We start from the raw sequence: 24,098 nt of genomic DNA on the forward strand, positions 1-24,098 counted from the left end.
GAGGCTACAGTAAATTCTCTAAGTCACCCTTCGACAAACCACTTTCTCAGCCTCTGTTTCCTCATCCTTAACAAGAATAGACAGTCTACAAGCCTGCTGAGACCCTTACAGATATAAATACAGCACTCACCTCCCTCTAAACGTAGGAAGCAAAACTAATGTGCATCGAATTACTTTTCCAGTAGAGCTGAGGAATTTACACAACTAAATAAAACAGTGAAAGGTTGTGATTTCTGTGGGCCATTCACATATTGTATTTATTTCCACATTATGCATGCATTCACTACTCAAATGTCTAAGAAACAGCATGATATTAAAACGGCCCTTGGCATTCATGGATATAACGTCTGAGTTTTGACTAATCAGGAACAACCCAACATTCCCTGACATGTAGTCAATTTTTAGCTTGCTGAGTCTTTGCAATGCTGCTGTTTGGGTGTGCTCACCCAACCTTAGCATCCAAATCCTGGATCGGTGGTCGACTTCTCAAATCATGATTGCTCTTGTGGTATTTACAAATTGGGGGAGCCAAGAAGGTCTTAAGATACAGCCTTCCCAAATGTGGGGGTGCATCATAGTGGTCTCACCAGTCTATTCCTTCTGAAAACAGAGACAGAAGCAGCTGTCTGGAATCTAGACTTCCTGTGCAGAAATGGAGACTGGGGCACAGACAGACACCAGACAGAGAGGACTCTAGGAAGCCATGGCAGAGAGAGAGTCCTAGTGCTGGGCAGCATTTGTCCCGGGAAAAGTGGCACGTCCAATTGTTTCAGAGCAATAATAAAAGTTGGTTGTGTTAAAGTGACAGTATATGACAATGTATTCGGAAGTAAACCGATCCTCATTATGTCTTCCCCCTTGGAATCAACGGCATTCTAATCTATATAAGGCCACTCAGATTCTGCGTATTGCTTTCTTTTGCTTTCCTTAATTTACTCTGGTCTCCCTTGCTCCACTGCCAGCTCCTTGAGAGCAAGACTGGACATATATTTATTATACGGCTTCAATTAAAAAAAAAAACTCAATCACTCTTCTAAAAATATCATTTTATTTTCTTTCTATTAAAAAAACCCCACTGGAATAAGAGATAAAGCATTTACCATGACGATGTGTTTTGGAACAAACGCCAATCATTGGGCAACCATTTTCAAAGGAATTTTAATTATATACTGTCTTACTGAATGCTGAGCAAGGTTGCACAATAGAGTCTGTGGAGTCAGAAGTGACTTTCTCTGAAAGCAACTGTCTCCTGTTAAATGTAGAAAATTAAAGAAGTGCAAGGCATTCTTGCTTCATTCAAGTTGATATTTTTAAAAGGCTGGTCCAACTACACTTCAGACTTTGTGTACTTTTCCCCCCCTCACTGATAGTATTTGGCAGAAGTTTTTAATAATAATTCCAAAAAAGAAAAACCCAGACTGAGTTTGTACTACCCTTGTGAACCTCCCTGGAGAAATGCTGCTCTTTGCTCAGCAATTCCTGCTCAGCTCAGAGAGCCAACACAAGGAAAACAGCTGGGCTGCCCTCCTGGTCTCCATTCAGCACAGGCAGTCTAGAAACAAATCTGCAAAGACAGACGTGGGGGAGGGAGAGGATACTGAAACAGAAGACAGGCTGAGATCACAAAGAATCCTTCGGTGTTCTAAGAGAGAGAGAGAATTCTAAAGAACTGAATTTTTCATGGCCTGCATCTTTATTACAATAAAAAACTCAGTGATTATATCACTTGAAAGCTTAAAATGAGATGAAACTGTAAATCACGTGACTGTCCCAGGCTCAAATGTTTCACAATTCTGTGGACTCCAGCTTTAACTGGCTGAATGAGGGCAAAATGCAAAAACCCTTAGGAGAGCATCATCCAGTTCAACAGTCACAGGCTAATTTTTATCTTCAAGTTGAAGGAAATCCAGCTGGTTCAGGTCAGAGCCATGTTTCAGGTCCCAACAAGGACACGCTCCCCACCCCACAGGAGATGCAGCATTCACCGTGCCAGGGGCCGGGCTTGTACTTCAGAGGCATCAGCTTGTCCTCAGAACAGCCTCAGGAGAAGCTCAGGTCAAGAGAGATTAAGGAACAAGCGTCAGAGTTTCTCCTGAAGCTGTGCTGACCCCAGAATTGTGTCCTCGCCACCATACGACACTACTCGACTTTAATAGTCAATGTTCCACTTAGAAAATAGCATCAGGTAAATGTGGAAAAGTCTGAATTCCCAGGAATCTCAGCCCTTGAAAGGATTCAGAGGTGGACTTCTCATGACAGGAATGCAAAAATCTAAAAATGTTAGGTTCAGGAAAGAAAACCTGTTGAGTTTATCAGTTAACACACAAAATCGTTTTAACTACCTTCCAGGTAGATTGGCCTTTCCATATCTCACGTTAAAGAGGAGTGTGTTCTCAATCTTTTACTTTACCAAAAACAGAGTCTAATCTATTTATTTACAGTCACTTTACCAGGCCATAGGCTAATGCCATAGGATAACGGCAGGTCCCGATGGGTGAGAAATCTCTTCCAAGAAAATCCTTCTAGGAGAGGCATGTACAGTGAGCTGGTGCTGGCCAATCCTTATTCTCTCTCTCTCAGTCTCTAAGCAGTAAGGACACCATGATTTTTTACATACACCATACATTCTTAATTATAATTCCTCTTTCATTAGCTCAGATAATATCTTGCCCCACATGGAGGACGCTGATTAGTTTCACGTAGTCATTGCTAAACCTAGTTGGTACTGCTGAGTACCCAGACACCAATCAGCTAGACTAACTAGGTGCAAGAAGCTTTATATTCAGAGCAACATCTTCATTTCCATTTAACTTTTTTGTTCTTTCCCTGATATTGATCTCTTAAATAGGATTAAATGCTCATAAGTGGTGCTAAGGCCAAAGGAATGGGTCCAATACTCATCCAGCATGGGGGAGGGAGGGATCGGTGTGCTGTGCGTTAGGGTGAGTTCTACTGCTGGCTCACATTTTTTACCTTCTTCTCACCTTTTTTGATCTGCAACTGCGATATAAAATGGCAAACCTATCCCACGTGGGATGAAAGACTCAATGACCCAGATGAACACAGGAACACTGAGAGACAATGACATCAAGGAGAAACCACTAAAGATGCTGCTTCCCGATTCTGACCCTTGCACAGATCTCGTGGGCAGATCCCCTGGTGACCCGTGTGCCCAGAGCCAACACAACAAAATGTCAAAGCCCTACCTTTCGGAATTCTAAGAAACCCTCCCAAAGGCTTGAGCTTCCTGTAGCATAATGACATTTTCATCAGTAAATGCAGTTATGGTTGTCACGTTCCAAGTATCTTGGAAAAGACTCAATCATTATTTTCAAATAGTCTTTTAGTGAACTGTATAAGGACACTCCAACTTCTTTTTCTTATTTCTTCTACATTTTTTTTCCCTCTCATGTGAAGCTCTGTAAGGGTGTACCATAGAGAAGCATCCTATATTCATGTGTATATTGGATGAGAGGCAGCTATTGAATTTACCCTCCACTGCCCAGCAAGGATAGAACCCCCACATTATTTTGGAATGAACCAAAAGCTCTTAAGCCTAAATGAGGCAATTGAAAACCAAATTCTATTCTCAAATCTCAAACAGGTTTCCAAAACATATTTGAAAGCTGCTTTGCATAGCAACAGAGTCAGGAGTGTTTTCAACTCAGCCTGTGGGGAGGACCTTGCTGGGATATATTAAATAGTTACTGTATTAGAACCTACTTTTTCTTTAAAATTGCAAATATTCCTAGCAGGGCCAAGCCTGGATTTCTCATCAGGCCTTCAGAACAGCACCAGCCATCCGTCACAGTCTTTCCAAAGGCTGCATTAAATGACTTGTGTACATCTGCAGGGTTTCTGTGTTTGATCCCAGATTCTGTTTTCACTAAGGTCAAGGGTTAGAGTTTTGACAGATGTGGCTGTGGTCTAATTGGCCCATTTTATCTACCCCTTTTCCACACATATACAGTATTTGATAGCAAAATTTGTGAAATGTCTCGATTTTGATACCAACAAATGAGGGACGGATGGAATGTGTGGCTAGCCTACTTGGTTAGGTGTCAATTTTAGTTTCAGAGTCAGTATGAAATTCACCATAGTCTCTGTTGGAGGGGAAATAAGAGCATTTCATTCTGTGTCACCATTTCATTCCAACTGGGATGCAGTTTCTCTTCTCTTTCTTTTATTTTCCCCTCCTTAAACTTTTACAGGACTTTCCACTTTCTCCATTTTTTTCATTGCTGCAGCTTGACCTTGCTATTTCCAATAAACGAAACTAGAAACTGAATGAGACTGGCTCTTGTATTCAGACCTCTGAGCACAATAGCAATTGTGCAAATAGACAATTTAGCATCCCTGGCTTCCTAGCTGAGGGTGTCAATGGGCCAATCTGACTTCCTGCAATAAGATGGCAAACTTCCAGGGACGGGATGGGTAGGTTGCTTAAACCTCACCCGGCACCCTGCTATGCACTGGAGGTGAGGGAAGTCCCTAACATTTCACTTAGCTGTAGCCTAATCGTCATGCCAGGTGTGTGTGAGGCAGGGGGAAATAAAGATAAATCAGCATGTGTGTCCCCCTTTAACTGGCCTTCACGCTGGGAGTTCTTAATCTGAATCACTGGGAAGTTCACAAGCACATGAAGAGAAAAAGATATATTTCAAAATGATAGGATATATTTCACAGATACATCTCAAAATGATAGAATAAGTGTTAGGAGACAGAGATGCATAAGTGCATTACACCTGTTGAGAGCTCTTTGAGGTAAGCATTAATTCCCCATTCAGGTGACACTGAAACTCAGAGAAGTTAAGTGAATTGCCCAAGGTCACACAGCAGAATACAAATTTGAAAGCAGATCTCACTCAGAACAAAGCTTCCCTTTCCATTGTCCTGGCCTTTCAAAGCTTTCACAGAATTGTAGCCATGCTAATTTTTGGCTTTGTAACTTTAATGAAAGAAACACTAACTCTTTGCACTCAGGTAGCAGGGGAAGGGACAAGGGGGTTATCTGAAATTTGTGCTTCCTTATCAACCAAAGCTGAGAGTCAGCTTCTTCCTGTCTCCCTTCACGGTCTACTTTGCAGCTCCTCCGCATTCTCTGGTGCCCATCACCTTCCCCAGCCCTGCCCTTCTAGAGCTAAATAAACAATTAGTCCACGACTTTTAAGAAGTGGCAGAAACAGAAGCAAAAAATGGACATTGTCAGTTCTTTCACTTATTCACATATGCAAATTTTTGCTACAAAAGAATGGTGATCTGTAAGTCTAATTATTTTTTAAGACTTTCTTTAAAACAACATTTGGAACCCATTACAGTACTCACTGACTTCTTTTTTGCTTCTGCTCTGGAGGGTGATGGGTTTATGATTTACAGCTCAAGCGAACGCAGTCGTGGGGCCCATTGCTCCACGTGACTGTGGTTGACACTGACTCTGGACACCAGAGAGGTTTTAATTGTTAACTTCATTATGGACTGAAAAATGATTGACATATGAGTGAAGCTTAAGCGGGCTCAGGACCACAACTTCAGTGCACTCACTCCATTCCTCCACTTCAGTCTGGACAGAAAGAAAGTGTGAGGGTTTATCTTTTTATTCTTTCGTGTGCCCTAAAAAGGAATTCCAACCTAATTACTTTATAACATCATGAAAAGGATGAAGTATAGTGAAATCAGGTCCAAACAAATTGGAGCACTTACCTAAGAAATAAGTGCGTTGACTCAGTCAGCCTAGAAATCTGTCAACAGGCTGCCTGGGTGAAGGGGGATTAAAACTCTCTCCTCCGTTTCCTGGCCACAGACCTCCGGAGTTGTTTAGATTCTACTCCAGTTCCTACTGGACCAATTAGTCAAAAATAAGTTCTGTATTCTCCAAATTAAAATCTGGCAACACTAGCCTTCTGGGTAGAACAGGCTGTCATAGCTGGGCTCACAGAACCGAAAAGGAAAGTGAAACAGAAGGCCAGCACTTCAGATACACTGGAGCAGCACATTAGCAGTGACATCAGTTTTAAATGTGTGAGTCCCCAGTGCTTTAGTTTGAGCCAGTGAGCCAACCTAACACACTAACTCCCCTTTTTCTCATCACTATCTTAGGGAGAAAGGGAGCAGAGTCAGCTAAACTCCTTGCTCATCCTCTCTGCTAGGCCAGACCACGTGAGCACCTTCCTCGGGGGTCCAGCTGGGGACCTCTAGCAGAGAACCCCTCTCTCTTGGTCTTCGCCAGTTTTTAAAGGAGAAGTTGCTTTGTATCACAGCCAAAGTTTGTGCCAAGATAGTTAAATCTTGCTTCATTTGAATTAGAATGATCTTCTAGGGCAATGCACCAGAGATGTTAAGAAAGTTTCGCAAATGTTGCTTGCAGTGAACAATAATTGGCATATCTATTCCAGAAAAAACAAAAAAGATCCGGAAAGAAAGAAGAAGGAGAAGAAAGGAAGAGTGAATGAGATTTCCCCAAGGTGAAGAAGATTCGCCACCTCGCTACTCCACAATGCTGCAGGCAGGCCCGACAGTGGCTGTCGAACCCCCGTAAATCCAAAGTGGGTTGTTCACACCCCATTTGGCACCCAAGACTATGTACTGGCATGCAGAAAAAAAATTACAACTTTGATTTATATCTTTATCTCCTCTTTTTTTCTATTTTGTATATGTTTTATAGTGCATATAAATGTTAGAATAATAGTACATGTATACAATTTATAAATAATTGTATATATACTGAAGGATACTCAAAAAAACTGTACCGAGAAGAGTACTCCACAAAAACACTTTCAAAATCACTGCCTTCCACAAATACCTTTTCCACTTTCCACACCTTTTAACTGACTACAGAAACCTCTTCCTCACGAATTTCCTGTCTCTACTAATGGCAATCCATCCACCCAAATACCCAAGCTGGCAATCTCAGAGTCATCCTCAACTGCTCCCTGTGACTAAGCCCCTTACGCAAGAGGTCACCAAGCCCTATTGATTACGTCTTCGAGGCGTCCCAGATCAGAGCCTTCTCTCTAGACTGTTCTACCGAGAAGGCTAGTGTTGCCAGATTTTAATTTGGAGAATACAGAACTTATTTTTGACTAATTGGTTCAGTAGGAACTGGAGTAGAATCTAAACAACTCTGGAGGTCTGTGGCCAGGAAACGGAGGAGAGAGTTTTAATCCCCCTTCACCCAGGCAGCCTGTTGACAGATTTCTAGGCTGACTGAGTCACCGCCTTGATATACACTTTCGTTATCTCTAGGTTGAACTACCACAATAGCCAAGTTACTAGACTTTCTGCCCCTTGGCTCTTCCTAGTCATCCTTCATACTGTCACCAGGGTAGTTTTCCTAAAAACCTTCTTTTAGGAAACCGCCCTGCTTAGGAACCTGCAATAGGAATGCACCTCCACAGGGTAGAATTCAAGGTCCTTAACACAGTTTGTTATGGTCTGCTGTATCCTGACCTTCAAGTCCCATCTTCCCCTCTGCCCGACTCTAGTTCCCCTCTCTCCCACATCACTGAACTGCTCACTCCTCTCCAAACAGTGACCTTTCATGCCTTCGTTTATGTGGTGACTTCTACTCAGAATACTCTTCTTCCCCTCCCCTTCTCTTTGCCTTTGTTACAGCAGCTTAGCCTATGTCCTCTAACATAACAGCTTTCACTGATTTGCCATATCCATGCCTGATACTGTGATACGTTATTTCATGGCACTCTATTTTGATTCTCATTTGACACAGAGAGTAAGTAGCAGAGCCAGGATCTCAATCTGTATCTGTCTCATTCCAAAGGATATGATTTTAACCACTGAGAATTAAATTTAAAGCAAATGCAAATGTCATCTCCTCGGTCCCAAACCCACTGGGGAGAGTTCACTACTCTCCCTGTGTAAGTTGTTCATACTTCTATCACAGCAGTCGTTATACTGTATTTTAGTCTGCACCCTAGCAGACTGTGAGCTCTTAGAGGTCAAGGACTATTTGTCCTCTCACTGATATGTTGGGTACCTAGCACAAGCTGGCACACATAAGGTGCTCAAAATATTTGTTGAATAAATCAACTTACAAATCTTCTGTCCCTTCTCATTACTTATTTTTTTTTTCCTCTCAACCCACAATGCCCTATCATAGCTTAAATAGAAATGCAAAAGTCACAGGAATGTCTGACACAGAGCCCAATACAGAAAAAGGCTTAACAATGGAGAACTTGTCAACACCTTTATAAAGTTTCCCCACACTGACTCAAAGACTTTGCCCCACAGTGACTCAAAACAGAGCAACTACTACACACAAAGACAATTTTAATGGGGTATATTTTACATACCGTGTGTTAAGGGTATATTCTATGACTTTTGACAAATGTGTACACCCATGTTATCAACACTAAAATAAAAAGCTAGAACATTTCCATCACCCCAGAAGGTCACTTAGGCCTCTTCCCAGTTGATCTCACCCTATCACTGTACCCAGGCAACCACAGATTTGCTTTTTGTAAATAATTGGTACATTTTTCTAGAGTTTTGTGACATTGAATATCATACAATATCCACAAAAATTGTCTGCCTTTTTTCTCTTACCATACTTATTTTGAGATCGATCCATGTTGTTGCATGTCTAAGTAGTTTACTCATTTTTATGGCTGAATTGTATTCCACTGTTAAGTATTTTATTTATACATTCACCTGTGGATGGACATTTGCCTTGTTCCCAGTTTGGGTTACTTTAAGTAAAGGTGAGAGGAAAATTTGTATACAACTCTTCATGTGGAAACATTCCTTCATTTCTCTTAGATAAATACCTACGAGTGGAATTGCTTGATCATGTGGTAAGGATATGTTTAACTTTAGGAGAAACTGCCAAAATTCTTTTCCAAAATGGCTGTAAAATTTTATATTCCCATGAGAAGTGTATGAGAGCTCCACTTGCCAATACATCCTCACCAACAGTTGGTATTGTTGATCATTTTAATTATACCCACAGTAATGCTCTAATGGAGGTGTAGTGATATCACACTGTGGTTTTAATTTTCACTTCTCTAATGGTGAATGATATTGAGCATTTTTTCATGGGTATACTGACTATCTATCTTCTTTGGTAAAGAGTTTGTTCAAATTTGTCTTTTTGTGTGTGTGTGTGTGAGGAAGATTTGCACTGAGCTAAAATCTATTGCCAATCTTCCTCTTTTTTTGCTTGAGGAAGATTAGCCCTGAGCTAACATCTGTGCCAATCTTTCTCTATTTTGTATGTGAGTTACTGCCACAGCACGGCTTGACAAGTGGTGTAGGTCCATGCCTGGGATCCAAACCCATGAACCTGGGCCCCTGAAGCAGAGCGCACTGGACTTAACCATTATGCCACAGGGCCAGTCCCTAAATTTGTCCATTTTTATAGACTTTTCATTGGTTCTATTAGTGAGTTGTAAGAGATTTTTATACATTCTGGAAAGCAGTCCTTTGTCAGATATATATATATTGATAACATTTTCTCGCAGTCTGAGGCTTGCCTCCACATTTTCATTTTCTTACTGGTATCTTATGAGGAGCAGAAGTTTTAAATTTTGATGTAGCCCAATTCAAACATTTTATGTTCGTGTTTTTTGTGTCCCATATAAGAAATCTTTGCCTATCCAAAGGTTACAAAGTTTCTTCCAGAAGTTTTACAGTTTTAGCATTTACATTTAGGACTATGATCCATTTCAAGGTAATTTTTGTGTGTGATAAAGTAAGGGTTGAGGTTCATTTTTTCTACATAGATAATAAGTTGTTACAGACCATTTGTTGAAAAAGTAATCCTTGCCATATTGAATTGTCTTGGGATCTCTGTTGAAAATCAATCGACCATACATATGTGGGTCTATTTCTGGACTCTCTATTGTGTTTCATTGATCTAAACGTCTAAACTTATGCCAATAAGACACTGTCTTGATCACTGTAGCTTCATAGTAAGTGTTGAAATCAGTACGTGTAAGTCCTCTAACTTTATTCCTCTTTTGCAAAATTGCTTTGGCTATTCCAGGCCTTTAGATTTCCATACAAATTGTAGAATCAGGTTTGAAATTTCTACAAGAAAGCCTGCTGGGACTTTTATTGGGATTTCATTGAGTCTACAAATCAATTTGGAGCAAAGTGACACTTTAATAGTACTGACTCAATAGCAATATTGATTTTATTGGGATTTCATTTAATCTAGAAATCAATTTGGAGAGAATTGAAATTATAACAATATTGAGTCTTCCAAGCTATAAATATGGTAAATCAATCCACTTAGGTCTTCTTTAATTTCTCATAGAAATGTTTCTAGTTTTCAAGGTAGAAGTTTCATGTATTTCATGTTCTGGGGTGCTATTGCAAATGATATTGTCTTATTTTTTATTCCAATTTCTACTTGTTTATTGCTAATATATAGAAATGCAATTGATTTTTGCATACTAATTTTGCATCCTGAAATCTTGCTAAAATGACTTATTAGTTCTAATAGTTTTTTTGTAGATTTGTGATTATTTGCAGCATGTTTGAACATGTCAACTGTGAATAAAGATGATTTTACTTGTAGCTTTCCAATTTGTAGACCTTTTGTTTATTTTCCTCGTCTTACTGCACTGGAAAGAATGTCCAGTAGAATGCTGGGGAAGGGGAGAGAAGTGAACATCCTTATCTTGTTCTTGATCTTAGGGCAAAAGCATCAGATTTCACCATTAAGTGATATGTTAGCAATAGTTTTTTTTAAAACAGTTTTGTTGAGATATAATTCACATGCCACAAATTCAACAATTTAGAGTGCACAATTTAGTGGCTTTAGTATATTCTAGAGATGTGCAATCACCAGCCTTTTATCAGATTGAGAAGGTTCCCTTCTATTCTTAGTTTGCTGGGAGATTATTATGAATGAATGTTGAAGTTTTTCAAATGCCTTTCTTGCATGAATTGAAATGACCACACAGTTTTTCTCCTCTATTGTGATAACAAGATGAACTCATTAACTGACTTTTAATCAACCTTGTATTCCTGGGATAAACACCACTTGGTCATGGTGTATTATGCTTTTTATATATTTCATTTTTGGTTTGCTAAAGATTTTTGATCCATATTCATGAGGAATATTGGTCCGTAGTTTTCTTATCTTGCAATATTTTTGTCTGTTTTTGATATCAAGATAATGTCGTCCTCATAAAATGAGCTGAGAAGTTCTTCTCCTACTATATTTTCAAAATCAGTTTATATAGGATTGGTGGTATTTCTGCCTTGAGTGTTTTATACAATTCACCAGTCAAGCCATCTGGGCCCACTAATTTCTTTGTGGGACATTTTCTAATTATGAATTAAGGTATTTAATTGATATTCAGGTTTGCTATTGATTTTGAAATAATTTAGATTGTCTTTCAAGGAATTTTTTGATTTCATACAGGTTGTTGACTTCATTGACATCGAGTTGTTTGTAATATTCCATTAGTTACCCTTTTAATGCGTGTAGGATCTTAGAGATATCTCCTTTTTCATTATTGATATTGCTAATATTTGTATCCTTTTTGTTTCTTGATCAATATAGCCAGAGGTTTATTTATTATATTGATATTTTCAAAGAATCAGCTTCTGATTTCATTGATGTTCTTTATTATTTTTCTGTTTGCTATTTCATTGATTTATTGTTTCCTACTAATTTGGGGTTTAATTTGTTCTTATATTTCTAGCTTAAAGTGGAACCTTAGATTGTTTCTTGTAGCATTTTATCCTTTTTTAATATGTTTTTAAACCTATAAATTTCCCATTAAGTTGAATTTCATTAATTTTGATAATGTGAGTTTTCTTTTCATTTAACCAAAAATATTTTTTAACTTCCCTGTGATTTCTTCTTGGAACTATGCATTATTTAGAAGTATACTGCTTATTTCCAATTGTTTTTGGGATTTGCCTGGTATTTTTCCCTTATTTATCTCTAATTTAATTCCTTGTAATCAGAGAACATACTACAGATGATTTCAATCATTTAAAATTTCTGGAGACTTGTCTAATGGCTGAGCATATGCTCTGTCTTGGTAAATGTCCCACGTGTACTGGAAAAGGATGTGTATTCTACATTTGTTTTTCTGTTATTAATTTTTTCTGGATCAATATAGTTAAAACAGCTTTATCTTTTCTCAACCTTTCCCTTTTAATTTGCATCTTTATATTAAGCAGAATTTTTACCACATATAGTTGGAGTTTTTACAATCCAGTCTAATAATCTCTGACTTTTTATTGTAAAGTTTAAACCATTTACATTTAATGAAATTATTGATATGGTTGTGTTTAAATCTACCACCTTGCTATTGTTTGGTATTTGTTTCATCTGTTCTTTGTCTTTTGTTCCTGTCTTTCTGCTTTCTTCTGGATTAACTGAATAGTTTTTTTTATTTCACTTTATCACTACTATTGGTTTAGCTATATCTCTTTATTTTGAAAGGTTCACCTAGGGTTTACAACATGCATCTTTATCTTATTTCTGTCTACCTTAAAATAACATTATACTACCTCACACATAACGTAAGAATATTGCAATAATATACTTCCATTTCCCTATCTTGTCTTTTGTGCTATTGTTGTCACACATTTTGCTTTTTTGTTTTATAAATCCTAAAATACATTATAATTTTTGCTTTAAGCAGTCAATTATCCTTTATGAAATTTTTAAATGATAAAAAAAAGTTCTTGATGTCTACCTACATATTTATCATTTTCAGAGCTCTTCATTCCTTTGTGTAGTCCACATTTTCATCAGTTATCATTTTCCTTCTGCCTGAAGAACTACAAATCTTGTAGTGCAGGTCTGCTGGCAAAGACACCCACAGCTTGTCTTTGTCTGAAAAAAGTTTTCATTTTATCTTCACGTTTGAAAGGTATTTTCACTGGGTCTAAAATTCTAGCTTAACAAACTTTTTTTCTAACATTTTAAAGATATACTACCATCTTCTGACTTGCATAGTTTCTGAAGAAAGGTCTGTTGTAATTCTAATCTTTTGTTCCTTTGTGTATAATGTGCCTTTCCCCCCCCTCTACCTACCTTTAAGATTTTCTCAGCATCAGTAGATTGTTGTGGTTTGATTATAAGGTTCTTGGTGTGGTTTTCTCAGTATATATCCTGATTCATGTTCATTGAGCTCTTTAGACCTGTGAGTTTATATTTTTCATAAAATTTGGAAAATATTTGGTGATTATTTCTGTTCTCTTTTTTTGCTCTTCTCCTAATGAATTCTCCAGTTTGCAAGTTATTCAGTTTGATATTTCCCCACAGGTGTGTTTATTTTTCTCAATCTTTTTATCTCTGTGTGTAAGCTTCATTTTCGGTAGGTTCTATTGCTCTGTCTTCAAGAGGTTCTACTGCTTTATCTTCAACTTCATTTATCTTCTTTTCTGTCATATCTATTTTGCTGTTAATCCCTTTATCGAGTGAAATTTTTATTTCAGCTAGAAAACAACTTTAGTTCCTTTTTATATTTTCCTTTTCTCTCTTCATCATGTTCATATTTTCCATTTAATAATTGATCATATTGTGTGTATTTACAACATGTTTTCATATCTTTGTCTCTTAGTTTTATTATCTCTGTCATTTTGGGACTTACTGATATTGACTGATTTTTCTCCTAGCTTTGGATCACATTTTCCTGCTTTTTGAATGTCTTGTAATTTTTTATTAGATGCCAAACATTGTGGATTTTGCATTGTTAAATACTATATTTTGTTTAATTCCTTTTTTAAATGTTGGACATTGTTCTGATAGCAAATTAAGTCTTTTGTGGATTAGTTTGATTCTTTTGATGCTTATTTTTAAACTTTTTAGTGTGGCTCTAGATTATCCTTTATTTTGGTGCTATTTTAGCCCCACCACTAACACCAAAGTCTTATAAAGTCTCTACTAAATGTTCCACGTGTGGAATGAGGTCTCTCTACTCTGGGTGCTAAAACCTCAAATTATTCCTTATCTGGTGTGACTGCTAGGAATTGTTTGGCTTATATATACCTAAAAATTTTTCTTTGCTGCAAGTTTCAGCCTACATTTGTGCAGATTTCTATTCAGCCAAAGACTGAAGGGGATATATATGCAAATTTCTGGTGCTCTTGCTTAGCATAGCTCCCTCCCTTCCAGTACTCTGTCTCACAAATTCTAGCTGCCTCAGCCCACCTGAATTCTAATCTCTATCTTCTCAATTCAGTAAAATGCAGGGTTGTGTTTGGTTCCCACTCCTTGTACCATGGTCCAGAAAATGCCTGGAGGGAAAAGGCCAGGACAATCACTGGATTCACATCATTTGTTTCCCTTCTCAGGAATCATAGTCCTATGCTACCTGTTGTCTGATGTCTGAAAGCATACATTTTGTCCAATTTTCTAGTTGTTTTTGGTGGCAGGTTAAATGGAGATCCTATTTTCTCCCATGGCTAGGAGTGGAAGTCTATGTAGTGGTTTTTGCTTGAAAAAAATCTAGTATATTTTAAGTACCTATTATTTGTATAACAACTCCATATGGCATAAGACAGTTCCAAAAATATAATTGCTAACCAGTAAATCAAATGAAGAATGAAATAAATCACCTAATATTTGAAGAAATTGTAAAATGTTTGAACAGGTAATAAATGAGGAGTTAGTACTCTATTGCCAAAATGTAATGAAAGCCCGTCAAGGAATCTAAGAATCATTTGCATCTGAATAACACAATAATTAGTTTTAAGTCATTTTTTTCAGCACTTCTCTGATAGTATTCAATTACCTAATGTTCTTTGCTCTTGGGAGACTTTTCTGACCATCAGTCTGAATTATCCTAATATTTCATCATTATTCCTTGTGACTCCTCCTTGTACCATGCCAAATAAACTCTTCTCTTTTTGGCTATTTCCACTTATCTAAAATGTAAAGAAAATTTTCATAATAGAGTACTGAATAGAAGATTTTCAAAGACACTGATGTCTCTCTAGAAAATAAAGACTCCTTCAAACTTGAAGACTCAGAGTACTCAAGAAAAAATGGTCTACACTATGTCTTTATTTTTAAAGGAGATTGAGATTCCTCTTCCCAATCCCCTATGCCCCATACTCCTTCAACAAGACCATCACCACCACTACCATGCAACTCATGCTGGTTTATGTATAGGTTAATTTACAAACTCTTCATTATAACACTGGTTGCTTAGAACATTTTTTAGACATGTTAGAGACTTTTTGAGATGCTCTGTTATGTTAGAGATTCTGTACAGAATCCAGACCAATTCAGAGAGAAATATTTTTAAGAGAGAAAATAGCTAAACATGTTCTCAGCACAACTTGATGATTATGGATTCCTTTTGCCCTCTGTTTCTCACACATACTGAGGTGCTGCCTCATGAGCATAAAGACTGGAGTAGTCCTGGCCTTGGAACTAAGAGTTGAATTAAAAGTGGCATCTCAGCAAATTCCTAGCAAATTGTTCCATAAGTTGGCCAAACAGCAAAAGCACAAGCCAAACTTTCCATTGATTCTGCCCAACATCCCTGCTAAACTCAGTGAACTTCTTCCAGTGCTGCAGGCTTCTTGGTGCTTAGCATGTGATTGCAGAATTTATATATTGCTGTTGTCTTAGAAGCTTAAAAGAAATTTCCTGCCAAAATGATTGGGTACCACAAGGGAGAAGAAATCCTTGTCAAATTTCCAATTCAAAAATCTCATTATTGAGTTACCTCATGTAATCCTCACAAATCTGCAAGGCAGATATTTGTATCCCACTTTTTAGATAAGGAAAGTAAGCCTTCGAAAGGTTAAGCAAGGTGCCCAAGGTCACATGAGAGGTTATAGTGGCAGAGCCAGAATTCAAACCCAGGTTCATAAGACAGCTGAAACTGTGTTCTTAATCATAGGCTTAGTTTGCTAAGTCCAAGGTGGGCTTTGCACAGGCATAACTCTCCAACATCCAAAATTCTTTCTAGCAAAACTATAAACTCTCAAAAGAGAATGGATGAGAGACTGGGTAAACCAGGAATAAAACTAACCCTGCAATCCAAAATTCATTCTGGGTTCATAGTGTCATCATTATTTCTTTTTTTATTTTATTGAGGCATAATTGGCAGATAACTTTATATTAGTTTCAGATCTATGACACAATGATTTAATATTTGTATATATTGCAAAATGATCACCACAATAATTCTAGTTAATGTGGACACAATGGACAGTTAGGTTATTTCCATATGTTGGCTACTGTAAATAATACTGCAATGAACATGGGGGTGCAAATATCTTTTCGAATTAGTGTTTTCATTTTCTTCAGATAAATACCCAGAAGTGGAATTGCTGGATCACATAGTAGTTCTATTTTAAATTGTTTGAGGATCCTCCGTACTGTTTTCCCTAGTGACTGCACTAATTTACATTCCCACCAACAGTGAACAAGGGTTTCCTTTTTGCCACATCCTCACCAATATTTGTTCTTTCTTATCTTTTTGATAATAGCCATTCTAACAGGTGTGAGATAACATCTCATTGTGATTTTCATTTGCATTTCCCTGATGATTAGTGATGAGCATCTTTTCATGCACCTGTTGGCCATCTGTATATCTTCTTTGGAAAAATTTCTTTTCAGATCCTCTGCCCATTTTTTAATTGAATTATTTGGTTTTTTGTTATTGAGTTGTATGAGTTCTTTATATACTTTGGATATTAACCCCTTATCAGACATATGATTTGAAAATGTTTTCAGCAGATTGCCTTTTCATTTTGTTGATGGTTTCCTTTGCTGTGCAGAAGCCTTTCAGTTTGAAGTTAGGCCCACTTCTTTATTTTGGCTTTTGTTCCCTTTGCCTTTGGTTTCAGATCCAAGAATTCATCAACAAGACCAATGTCAAGGAGCTTACGACCCTATTTTCTTCTAGGAGTTTCATGGTTTCAGATGTTACATTCAAGTCTTCAATCCACTTTGACTTAATTTTTGTGTATGGTGTAAGATAATGGTCTACTTTCATTCTTTTGCATGTGGCTGTCCAGTTTTTCCACCACAATTTATTGAAGACATTTTCCTTTCTCCATTGTATGTTCTTGGCTTCTTCGTCAAAGATTAGCTGTCCACAGATGTGTGGTTTTATTTCTGGGCTTTCAATTCTGTTCCATTGATCTGTGTGTCTGTTTTTGTGCCAGTACCATGCTGTTTTGATTACTATAGCTTTGTAGTATATTTAGAAGTCAGGGATTGTGATGCCTCCAGCTTTGTTCTTTTTTCTCAGGATTGCTTTAGCTATTTGGGGTCTTTTGTTGTTCCCTATAAATTTTAGGATTCTTTGTTTTATTTCTGTGAAGAATGTCATTGGGATTCTGATTAGGGTACCGTTGAATCTGTAGATTGCTTTCAGTACTCTGACATTTTAACTCTGTTTACTCTTCCAATCCATGAGCATGGAGTATCTTTCCATTTCTTTATGTCTTCTTTGCTTTCTTTCAATAATGTCTTACAATTTTCAGTGTATAGGTCTTTCACCTCCTGGGTTAAGTTTATTCCTAGATATTTTATTCTTTATCCTGTGATAGTAAATGGAATTGTATTCTTGAGTTTTCTTTCCGCTAGTTTGTTATTAGTGTATAGAAATGCAATTGATTTTTGTAAGTTGATTTTGCACCCTGCAAATTTGCTGTAAAGTTGTTGATTATTTGAAATAGTTTTGTGGTGGATTCTTTATGGTTTCTATATACAGAATCATGTCATCCACAAAAAGCGAGAGTTTTACTTCTTCCTTTCTGATTTGGATTCATTTTATTTCTTTTTCTTGCCTAATTGCTCTGGCCAAAATCTCCAGTACTGTGTTGAATAGGACTGGTGAGAGTGGGCACCTTCGTCTTGCTCCTGTTCTCAGAGAGACAGCTTCCAGTTTTTCACCAGTAATTATGATATTGGCTGTGGGTTTATCATATATGACCTTTATTATGTTTAGGTTACTTTCCTTCTATGCCCATTATATTGAGAGTTTTTATCATAAATTGATGTTGGTTCTTCTCAAATGCATTCCATGCATCTATTGAGATGATCATGTGATTTTTATTCCTCATGTTGTTAATGTGGTATATCATACTGATTGATTTGCAGATGTTGAACCACCCCTGCATCCCTGGTATAAATCCCACTTGACCAGTGTATGATCCTTTTATTGTATTGCTGTATTCAATTTGCCAATATTTTGTTGAGGATTTTTGCATCTGTGTTCATCAGCAATATTGCCCTGTAATTCTCCTTCTTCGTATTATCCTTGTCTAGCTTTGGGATCAGGGTGATGCCGGCCTCATAGAACGGGTTAGGAAACATTCTGTTTTCTTCAATTTAGGGGCATAGTTTAAGAAGGATAGGTATTAAATCTTCTTTGAATGCTTGGTAGAATTCTCCAGAGAAGCCTTCTGGTCCTGGAGTTCTGTTTTGGGGGAGGTTTTTGACTACTGTTTCAATCTCTTTACATATGATTGGTCTATTCAGATTCTCTATTTCTTATTGATTCAATTTTGGGAGGTTGTATGAATCTAAGAATTTGTCCCTTTCTTCTAGGTTACTCAATTTTTTGGCATACAATTTTTCATAGTATTCTCTTATAATTCTTTGTATTTCTGTGGTATCCATTGTAATTTCTCCTCTTTCATTTTTATTTATTTGAGCCTTCTCTCTTTTTTCTTAGTGAGTCTGGCTAAGGGTTTGTCAATTTTGTTTATCTTCTCAAAGAACCAACTCGTAGTTTCAGTGATCCTTTCTACTGTTTTTAAAGTCTCTATTTCATTTATTTCTGCTCTAATTTTTATTATTTCCCTCCTGCTGACTTCAGGCTTTGTTTGTTCTTCTTTTCCTAGTTCTTTTACATGTAGTTTAAGATTACTTATTTGAGATTTTTCTTATTTGTTGAGTTAGCCTATATTGCTATAAATTTCCCTTTTAGTACCACTTTTGCTGCATCCCATAAGAGTTGGTATGTTTTCATTTTCATTTGTCTCCAGGTATTTTTTGTTATCTCCATTGATTACTTCATTGATCCAATGGTTGTTCAGTATCATGTTATTTAGTCTCCACATATCTGTGACTTTCCCATCCTTTTTCTTGTAGTTGAATTCTAGTTTCTTAGCATTGTGGTCAGAAAAGACGCTTGATATGATTTCAATCTTCTTAAATTTATTGAGGCTTGCCTTGTTTCCCAACATATGATCTATCTTTGAGAATGTTCCAAGTGCACTTGCGAAGAATGTGTATTCTGCTGTTTTTGAATGGGATATTCTATATATATCTATTAAGTCCATCTGCTCTAGTATTTCATTTAAGACTATTGTTTCCTTGTTGACTTTCTGTCTGGATGATCTATCCATTGATGTAAGTGGGGTGTTGAGGTCTCCCATTATTATTGTGTTATTGTCAATTTCTCCCCTTAGATCTGTTAATATTTGCTTTATGTACTTTGGTGCTCCTGTATTAGGTGCATATATATTCGTAAGTGTTATGTCCTCTTGGTGGAATGTCCCAATTTATTATTTTTTTAAATTTTTTTCCTTTTTCTCTCCAAAGCTCCCCAGTACATAGTTGTATATTCTTCACTGTGGGTCCTTCTAGTTGTGGCATGTGGGATGCTGCCTCAGCTTGGTTTGATGAGCAGTGCCATATCCGTGCCCAGGATTCAAAGCAATGAAACACTGGGCCACCTGCAGCGGAGCGCGCAAACTTAACCACTCGGTCACGGGGCCAGCCCCTGTCCCTTTTATTATTATATACTGCCCTTCTTTGTCTCTCATTGCCTTTTTTATCTTGAAGTCTGATAACCCTGATCTATCAGTCTGCTTTGTCTAAGTCTGGCAACATCTGCTTTCTTTTGCTTGCCATTTTCTTGGAGTATCATTTGCCATCCCTTCACTCTGAGCCTGCGTTTGTCTTTAGGGCTGAGATGTGTTTCCTGGAGGCAGCATATTGTTGAGTCTTGTTTTTTAATCCATCCAGCCACCCTGTGTCTTTTGATTGGAGAATTCAATCCATTTACATTTAGAGTGATAGTGATAGATCAGGGCTTAATACTGCCATTTTATCTCTTGTTTTCCAGTTGTTCTATATTTCCATTGTTTCTTTTCCCTCATATTTCTGACTGCCTTTTCAGTTTGGTGGTGTTCTGTGATGGCTTTCTCAGTTCTCTATTTATTTATGAATTGTAGCTCTGCTCTGATTTTTTGTTTAGTGGTTACCATGAGGTTTACATAAAAGATCTCATAGATAAGATAGTCCATTTTCTGATAACCTCTTATCTCCATTAGCCGAAGCAGGTTCCATCACTTTCCTCTTTCTCATCTAAGTTATTTTTGTCACAAATTATTCTGTTTTATGTTGTGAGTTTATGATTAAAATGAAGTGTTTATAGATATTTTTGATGCTTTCCTTCCCTTTATCTTTTATGTTATAATTGTTTACTAACCTGTTCTGACAGAGAGCTGCCATTTTCTGATTCTGTCTATTTACCTCTTTGCTCAAGGTTTTGTAAACCTTTGCATTTTAGTTTCAGATGGGAGGGCTCCTTTGAACATTTCTTGTAATGCAGGCCTAGTGGCGATGAACTCCCTCAGCTTTTGTTTATCTGGAAAAGATTTATTTCTCCATCGTATCTGGAGAATAGTTTCGCTGGATAGAGTATTCTTGGCTAAAGGTTTCTGTCTTTCAGTATTTTGAATATATCATTCCATTCTCTCCTAGCCTTTCAGGTTTCCGTTGAGAAATGTGCTGAAAGCCTGAGAGGGGTTCCTATGTAAGTTATTTTCTTCTGCCTTGCTGCCCTTAATATTTTTCTTTGCCATTGACTTTTGCCAGTTTTAACAGCATATGCCTTAGAGAAGGTCTTTTCACATTGATGTAATTAGGAGTTCTATTGCCATCAGGTACTTGTACATCCAGTTCTTTCCCCAGGTTTGGGAAGTTCTCAGCTATTATTTCCTTGAACAAGCTCTCTACTCCTTCCTCCCTCCCTTCTCCCTCTGGAATACCCATAATCTTTATGTTGCTTTTCCTAATTGAGTCAGATATTTCTCAAAGAATTTCTTCATTTTTAAAAAGTCTTAATTCTCTCTCCTCCTCCACCTGAAGCATTTCTATATTTCTATCCTCTAAATCACTAATTCTGTCCTCCATAATGTCAGTTCTATTTTTTATGGTTTCTAGATTTTTAAAATCTCCTTAATTGTATTCTTCATATCCAGAATTTGTGTGTCTTTTTTTTTTCAGAGTTTCAATCTCTTTGGTGAATTATTCCTTCTGCTCATTAACTTTATTCCTGAGCTCACTGAATTGTCTTTCTGAGTTTTCTTGTAACTCATTGACTTCCTTTATGACAACTATTTTGAATTCTCTGTCATTTAGACTGTAAATTTCTGTGACTTCAGGATTGGTTTCTGGAGACTTGTCATTTTCCTTCTGCTCTGAAGTGTTACTCTAGTTCTTCATGGTGTTTGATGAATTGATCCTTTGCTGGAGCATTTGTGGTAGTATCAGGTCACAGATTCCACCTGCCACCACTGGCAGGAGGCTAAAGCTGTGTTTTCTGATCCCACCCTGTCTGCTTGAAGTTGTGCCAGGAGGGCTGCTCTGCATTTGGATGCTAGCTGCAGCCACTTGACAGGTCACACACACACATGCAAGTGGGGCCTCTGTGCTCTGCTGGTGAGCTGCCCTCATGCAGCTGGGGCTGCTGCGCTTGGCAAGGAACTAGCTGAGCTGCTGCACTAGGTGGGAGGGGAGGGGCACTTTCATACATGCAGGACAGCTCTGTGCTGTGGGTGGTTTGGCTGAGCTGCTATGTTTGGTGGGCAGGACTCCTTTGCAGGGGTTCAGTCACTATCACTTGGTGGGAAACAATCCCACAGACAGGGCTGCCACAGCACAGCGGGCACCCCTGTGGGCCTGGCTACCACTCTGAAAGCATTCTTGCACAGGCTGGGCTGCCCCCACCTCCTCTTACAGTCACACCACCACTGTGTGAGGACCTGCAACTTGGATTGCTGCCACCGGGGAGGGGTCCACTCACCTAGTTCCATTGCTTCATGGGGAGCTAGTCCACTCACCTTCAGATGTATGACTGCGTGGATCTCTCAGGCATCCCACTGTACTGGGTAGGGAATCCTCTGTTGGTTAATGAATGTCTGTTTAGTTGTAACTTAGAGGGGAGAGACAAAGGGAACAACTCACTGAGCCATGATGCTGACATCACCCCAGTTTCGGTCCTTTGCATGTGGCTGTCCAGTTTTCTCAACACCATTTATTGAAGAGACTGTCCTTTCCCCACTGTATATTCTTGACTCCTGTCATAAGTTAATTAACCATATATGTGTGGGTTTATTTCTGGGCTCTCTATTCTGTTCTACTGATCTATCTGCTTTTATTCCAATTCCATACTGTTTTGATAACAATATTTTTGTTATATAGTTTGAAATCAGGAAGTGCGATGCCTCCAGCTTTGCTCTTCTTTCTCAAGATTGCTTTGGCTATTCAAGATCTTTTGTGGTTCCATATAAATTTTAGGATTGTTTGTCCTATTACTGTGAAAAATGTCATTAGAATTTTGATAGAGATTACAGTGAATCTGTAGATTGCTTTGTGTAGTATGGACATTTTAACAATATTAAGTCTTCCAATCTGTGAGCACAGACTATCTTTCCATTTATTTGTGTCATCTTCAATTTCTTCCATTAATGTCTTATAGTTGTCAGTATATAGGTTCTTCACCTCCTTGGTTAAATTTATTCCTAGGCATTTTATCCTTTTTGATGCAATTATAAATGGGATTGTTTTCTTAATTTCTCTTTTTGATAATTTGTTATTAGTGTATAGAAATGCAACAGATTTTCATATATTGATTTTGTATTTTGCAACTTTACTGAATTTATTAGCTCTAACAGCTTTTTCTAGGGTTTTCTATGTATAATACCATGCCATCTGCAAAGAGTGACAGTTTTACTTCTTCCTTTCTGATTTGGATGCCTTTTATTTCTTTTACTTGCCTAATTGCTCTGGCTATGACTTCCAATATTATGTTGAATAAAAGTGGCCAGAGTGGGCATTCTTATCTTATTCATCTTAGAGGGAAAGCTTTCAGCTTTTCACCATTGATTATGTTATCTGTGGTCTTGTCATATATGGCCCTTATTATGTTGAGGCACATTCCCTCTAGACTCACTTTGTTGAGAGTTTTTATCATAAATGGATGTTGAATTTTGTCAAATGCTTTTTCTGTATCTATTGAGATGACCATATGATTTTTACCCTTAATTTTGTTAACATGGTGTATCACATTGATTGATTTGTGGATGCTGAACCATCCTTGCATCCCTGGAATAAATCCTGCTTGATCATGGCGTCATCATCTTTCTCTATGAAGAATAGTTGATCCTGCTTCTTCCTTCATATAGTTATAGGAATCACAATGCAGAAATTTCCTTGGCATCTTTATCTGCTTAATAACCTATAAACACATCTACATGCATATTATTCTATTTTTTCAAATTTTTATTTACTTATTGCATACTCCACCCTCAGAAGCAAAGATATTCCTCCTCTTACACAAAGCTTATTTCCGTACATGTGCTCTAAATCTTCCATGGCCTTTGGGACACTCTCCATCAATTATCCTATCTTTTGCTTATAATTAAACTTATCCATCTTTGCTTACTCCTGCCTACAGCTTATAAACATATATATTTTTTAAAATCCCCTTTCAATTCTATATTCTCTTCTAACCACCTCCATGAATTTTTCTCCTTCAATTCAGAGATAAGTTTTTTAAAAAACATGCATTCATCGTCTCTACTTTTCAACTCTCATTAACTTGACTCCCTGAAATCTGGTTTCTAGCCAACTCCATCAAAATTACTTCCATCATGATCTCCAATGACCTTCTAGATGACAAATCTAATGAATGCTCTTGAATGTTTATTTTTGGATTTCTGCAGCATTTGGCCCTGTCCTCATAATTGTTCCCTCCAGGAAATCTTCTTCATCACTGGTTTCCATAACACTGTTCTGCCCTGTTCTCTTACCTTCTGCAGTGTTCTTTCTCAGACTTCTTCATGGGATCTGCTTTCATGTCTAGCCCCTTAAATAGTGGTGTTCCCCATGTTCTGTCTTGGCTGTCTTT

General features: G+C 37.6%; 1 protein-coding gene across 3 annotated transcripts in view; it reads right to left on the minus strand.

The window, feature by feature from the left end:
• The window catches only part of RGL1 (ral guanine nucleotide dissociation stimulator like 1), a 239,082-nt gene that overhangs the window by 158,130 nt on the left and 56,854 nt on the right, over positions 1-24,098 (minus strand). Inside the window, exon 1 of one of the 3 annotated variants that reach the window (XM_044757665.2) lies at positions 5,701-5,817. The exons of the other annotated variants lie outside the window; for them this stretch is intronic. The gene's annotated coding sequence lies outside the window, so the exon portion shown is untranslated. Of the gene's footprint in view, positions 1-5,700; positions 5,818-24,098 lie in introns of those variants that run through there. 3 annotated transcript variants of the gene reach the window in all.

The sequence above is a fragment of the Equus asinus genome, chromosome 25 (genome assembly GCF_041296235.1).
Source record: "Equus asinus isolate D_3611 breed Donkey chromosome 25, EquAss-T2T_v2, whole genome shotgun sequence".
Taxonomy (NCBI): Eukaryota; Metazoa; Chordata; class Mammalia; order Perissodactyla; family Equidae; genus Equus; species Equus asinus.